The following is a 6,146-nucleotide window of genomic DNA, read 5'->3' on the forward strand; positions in this document are numbered from 1 at the left end:
TAGGGGCTCTTCATTCATGAATCCATAAGTAAATAAAATGTTACTCTCAATTCTATTTCCCCTAACACAACGAGAAGTATTTTAATTATAAAATAAACACAATAGGTATGTGATCACATATGTTAATGACTAGCAGAGCTTAAAATAATTAGTGAAAAGAAGATCCTTAAGCTAACAACCAGTAGAGCTGTACACCAATAAGTATTACATCAATTACTGCATTAAGCCCATGTCAGCTGACTTCATGATGTTCTTCAAGATTCTGGACTTGGGGCTTCCAAATTTATAAGGTTAATCTACAGTCTTATTTTTTTGGCTTTATCTTCTATTACTTATTAATATGTACACATTTTCAAATGGTCCAGCTATGGAATGCTAAGGTGGTGTTAACAGCAAAAAGGAAGAGTATTTATAATATTTTCAATGCCTATTTTTTATATTTATTGGCTTCCATACCACTATATATCTGAAGCTAATATAAAAAGAATGTTTCTAGCTTATTCTATAACTAAATATTAAAAATTAAGCAAACATACAACTTACCTCATACTTGCAGCTTGATGATGTATACATTTTTAATAATGCCACATGGCTGTAATTTTCTGGTTTAGCTATATGGAGTTTCACAGAAATTTCCGTGGAAGATGGAACCCTGAAGAGATAACTTAAATATCAATTCTTAAATACAAAATGCTGGTAAAGAGCCATGGCTAAGTTAATCATCAGCATAATAAAATCAAATAATGTAGAAGAAGCTAGGTACCAGACCCATAATTGTGGATGGGCACGTTTTCAATGATAGCACAACTGTTTGAATGCTCCCTCTAGGACACAGGAGTTGGGAGAAGGTGGAAGGGGGTTCAGCTGAAAAGTAAGTAAAGTTTAAGTTCTCTATCATTTAATAAGAATATTATATATTAAATTATAGGAACAATGTTACATATAGGATAAACACATTTTACTGAGGCATTTTAATAATTCATGATTTAAAGAAATAAACTAACCAGAATATCTATTATTCAAAAACACCAAAGTTTAAAGTAAATTCTTTCAAATACTTACTGTGCAATGGTTAGTGAATCTTCATAAGACCAAGGAATATGAAGTTTATAGATACTGGTTATTTCTTCTGTTAAAACATTAAAAAAAGTATCATTAACAATATGTTACCCTAAATGTTACATAAGCTGCTATAATACCTAACTAATTATACAATTGTCCATTTCATTAAAAAAATCAATACAGGTTAAATTACGTGATTAGAAAATTATGGAGAATTCCTAAATAATAATGCTTTAATTAGATTTATAATACATATTAGAGCAGATGGGCAGTACTAAGAAAATATTAGTACTGGAAAATATTAAATATTAAATAACTAAATCTGAATTACTACTATAAGACATAAAGATGGATGGCATTTTTAAAATGTGGATATTTAAAGTGAAACAGATAAAAATGCTTTACTGTTAGGAAAGGGTCTACGTCAAATCCCCTGGAAATAAACAACTTTTCTATTATATATTTACTTTTACTTAACATAAAAACATATAGAAGAATAAGTATTACAGAAAATTCGAGTTAACACCTAATGAGTCTTCAAATGACAATATTATTATATATATATATATATTTTTTAACCTCTTTCTTTCTTTCTTTTTTTCCTAGACTCAGAAGGGCAATAATAATCAATTTTCTATGTATTTTTTAGAAAATATATTTACCTTTAACTGCTAAGCACTTGCTTACCACGTTGATTTTAAAAGCTTGGTATATCTAATAGAGTTTGACCACAAAAACAAAAAATAAAAGTTTACTTGTATGTTAAAGTAAACATTAAAGTAAAATAAAATCCTTCTTGTTGTAGTCAGGATTAATTACCTGTCCAAAGTTCAGAAGCACTATATTGTAGTATAGGCCTCTTGTATTTATCACCAATTTCCTTGAAGACAGTCCTGTTGATTTCAAAGTACTGTATTACTTAGAATATCAAGGAATTTTTTTCAAAAACGTACTGATAACATTAAAACAATGCCAATAATTAAAAATTTGTTTACAGGTTTTCACTTCTGTGTGAACTCCCAAAAATCTAATCCCACTGCAATAAACTCTAGATAAAACAACTTTTATGACTTCCAATCACATCAACCTGCTTTTAAAAAGTCAAGTATATAATTCCAATTTCAGAAAGGTGTACTTTCTTAGTAGATCTTTTATTTTACATGCTTGTTATCTTAAATGATACGAGCGATTCACAACTGTCATTTCTGTACTGTTCTGAGTATTTGCGTGAAGAGAAAAATTTTTAAGGTTTACAAATTAACACAGTTTCTTTTCATAAATGGAATGTAAAAAAATATACATTTAAAGGATAGGCATACCAAAAGAGCACAGGAACCAGCCTAAGAGAGTTCCCAATATTCAAAGCTAGAACAACTTAAGCAAAAAAATATATAATGATGGAACTGGATTATAACCCAATGAATAAAATACATAACCTTCAGTCTATAGTGACATAAATAAAAATTCAATGAATGAATAAATAAATAGTAGGGAGAAAGGTCTCTTTTATTTCAGGAAGAATTCCACTAAATGTAGAATACCAGAGTGATATTTGCTAAATTCTAGATGAACCAATGGATGCTAAAAATAGTGGGTTATTCTAAAGAAAAACAGGACATTTACATACTCTCAAATTATCTCAGCCCAACTATTAACTACAAAAGGAAAAAGCAATTAACATTATAGCAGAGAAACCTAGCAGGCTTCCTTAACCAAGAAAGGAAAATTAACACAACCAGTAAATAGAACTATCAGTATCATGTATACTCAACATGATATAGTAGGAAAATCTCATTGCCTCTGCGATATTTTGGCAAAAATACATAACCTCAATCTAATCATAAGAAAGTATTAGGCTGGGTGTGTTGGCTCACATCTGTAATCCCAGCATTTTGGGATGCTAAGGCAGGCAGATTTCTTGAGTCCAGGAGTCTGAGACCAGCCTGGGCAATATGGTGAATCTCTGTCTCTACAAAAAAATACAAAAAAAAATTAGCTGAGCATGGTGTCACATGCCTGTTGTCCAAGCTAATCAGGAGGCTGAGGTGGAAGGATCACTTGAGCCCAGGAGCAGAGGTTGCAGTGAGCTGAGATCATGCTACTGTACTACAGGGTGAGTGACATTGTGAGACCCTGTTCCCTACTTCTCCACAAAAATGAAAGTATCAGACAACTCCAAACTACAAAATAATTAAACGGTATTCTTCAAAGGTTTTAAAGTTGTGAAAGACAAGAAAGATTGAGGAACTGTCACAGATTATAGGAGACTTAGGAGTCATGACAACTAAATGCAATGTGGGAACCTGGAGAAGCAGGACATCTGTGGAAAAACTGGTAAAAACCAAATAAAACGTATAGTTTAATTAATAGTATTGCACTAATGCTTTCTTAGTTGAAAAAACTGTATTGTGTTTATATAAAACGTCAACCTTAGGGAAATGTGAGTGAAGGATATACAGAAACTCTTTTGTAACTTTTCTGTAAATCTAAAATTATTTCAAAACAAAGTTTAAAAGAATATTTGGAGAAATCTTGAAACCTTCTTACATACACAGCAATTTATATTCTATATTAAAATTGTCCTAAAAGGCCCAATAGGATAAATTTCACATAAGAACAGACACACATATACACACATGTGATTATCTGAAAATGTATGTGATTATGTAAGTTGACTTCTCAGAAGATGACTGCTAGCCCAGTATTAAATGCGAATCAAACCACTGAACCACATCACATAGTTATTCTAAGTATACTTGAAATATTAATATTTTATGTTACAAAGCTCTGCTTTACTGCAACTCTGTTAAAAATAAAAGTAATTCTTATGCTTCTAAAAACAAAGTACTTACCAAAGGAAAAAAGATGAGTTACAGGAAGCTCTAAGAATCTTGTTTCTCTTTTAAAGAATTCACAATCTACAACAAACTGAAATATAAAACACTGATTTATCAGAAAAAGTAAAGCTAAATTTATAGTAAAATATCTTTACTTGATGTCTGAGTGGAAAATAAGTCTATAAACCTCAGCTTTGGAGAAAGTATCATCTATCACACTATAATTCTGCCTAAACTTAGGTAAGAATTTCTCAAGGAGAGATAGTATGCTGAGAAAACTTGATAAAGAAGCTTAACTAAATAGATAAATTATTAGAGGGCCATTTTTAGAACAACAGATTCATAGCAGTGTTTTTATGGTTAGCTTTAGGTGTTTGCAGAAGAGGGACATTAAAGTATGTATCAAAGTATTAAGAGCCTAGGCTAATTTAAGATTAATTAAGAATTTAAATACTGTATCTCTTAATGCTTTCATAGTCAAAAGGAAAATGTGGTTTTGTTATATATCTTTTTTAAAAATCCTGTATTTATTAAATATAGTCTAATTAGACTATAAAAGGCTTTTGGAGAAATACTGTCATTCATCGAGAGATGACCAATGTTACTTGTGGAGCATTAATTCAGGTTAAATAGTTATTACAGTAAGCGGAAAGAAGGTTTACTTTACTATGTATGAAGCCAGAAAAAGAAATGCTTTCCAAAAATGTAAAACTACAATGTGACATCTGCATTATTATAAATTTTTGTAGTGAAATTTCTTTTTAGGTAACATTTCAATTAGTTCCATAAGACACTGCTCTCACCAGCAAGAATTCTTTCTGGTAAAGGAATAATTTCATTAAAATAATCTCTACAATACAATCATAATATTTTGACCTATAGAAGCTAAAGAAAAATGAATTAGATGCATAACTGTAGCTAGCAAGTAGTTTTCTGTCTAAAAAAGTGGAAAGCTAGTGGGGTCTACCCTAGGCTTTTCCAATGACTATACCTTGGATTTTCTGAAGTACTATTACTTTGTTTGCCTCTTGGGGAGATTTTTGATTGTTTTCAAAAGTGAAAAACAGACAAGGGAAATTGCTATTAGATTATAGCATATGCTTGGGGGAATAAAAGAAAAAACTTTTGCTTTTATTTCTCCCTCCTTACTTACAAGGTAAAGAACAGAGATATTTTCATTTTAGAAAATGGCTGCTAAAAGATTAGAGATATCATTTATTGAACAGGAATATTCATTACATTTTTACAAAGTACTTTTGGACAAGTCTATCTGAGACAGGGAAGCAATTTTTAAAAGCAATTTAATCACTTTGAAGAAGTTTAAAATAATAGAATTTTTATTAGTGCTTAAAGAATTTGTCTGTGCCTTTAGTTTTGGATAATGACAAAAACCTCACCCAAGAAAGAGAAAATTCAAAGGCCTATCTCTGAAAAACCCAATAAGAAGTAAATTTCTAATGGGTTTAATTATTTCATTTTCTGTTACCAAAAAGTACAGGTAATTCCATATTTGCATTTTTAAAAATATATTAATATACTAGTTGACTCAAAAATGTTTTACACTATTTGAATATATGTTACATTCTGATGATGAGCTATACATAGACATGCAAAAATTATAAGACTTAAGTTATAATTCTAGTAAGACAGGATTGTACAACAGTAGAGTTAGCAGTGTTACTTTCCAAAGAGCATTAAGATGCATTACATATTTATTAGGCTGCTAAGACTGTCTATTTGCAGAAAGGCTTATTAATTTCTTGGAATAAGCAGAGAGGGCCTTTTCAAGTTTGAGAAAAATGTTAGATTCATTCACAACCAGCTTACCTGCCAGAAATACCCTTAAAGAGAGCTTTTAATATTGAAGATGCTGAATTACCTCTCACTTGAGCTAAGCAAAACAGAACAATGAATGCATTATAAGGTACTCGTGATTTAGTCATTGAGATGACTCCCAACTACACCCTCCTTTTCTTTTCTTTATTTTTCGTAAATTTCTCTGATTATTTTGGCTACAAATCTTATCAACCTTCTCATTCAAGAAACATTTTTTTGGCCAGGCACCACTGGCATACACCTATAATCCCAGCAATTTGGGAGGCTGAGGTGGGTAGATCAAGAGGTCAAGAGATCAAGACCATCCTGGCAACATGGTGAAACCCTGTCTCTAAAAAAAATTAGCTGGGTGTGGTGGCATGTGCCTGTAGTCCCAATTACTTGGGAAGCTGAGGCAAGAGAATCACTTAA

At 31.0% G+C, this 6,146-nt stretch overlaps 1 long non-coding RNA gene across 1 annotated transcript; it reads right to left on the reverse strand.

Moving 5' to 3' along the window:
* Positions 1 to 1,725: 1,725 nt before the first annotated feature.
* Positions 1,726 to 2,997, reverse strand: LOC141582916 (uncharacterized). Its single transcript, XR_012515808.1, has 3 exons — positions 2,937 to 2,997; positions 1,882 to 1,955; positions 1,726 to 1,776 (listed from the first exon to the last, which is right to left on the reverse strand). It is a non-coding gene; the product is annotated as an uncharacterized LOC141582916 (long non-coding RNA).
* Between the last annotated feature and the right edge of the window lie 3,149 nt (positions 2,998 to 6,146).

The sequence above is a fragment of the Saimiri boliviensis genome, chromosome Y (genome assembly GCF_048565385.1).
Source record: "Saimiri boliviensis isolate mSaiBol1 chromosome Y, mSaiBol1.pri, whole genome shotgun sequence".
NCBI lineage: Eukaryota > Metazoa > Chordata > Mammalia > Primates > Cebidae > Saimiri > Saimiri boliviensis.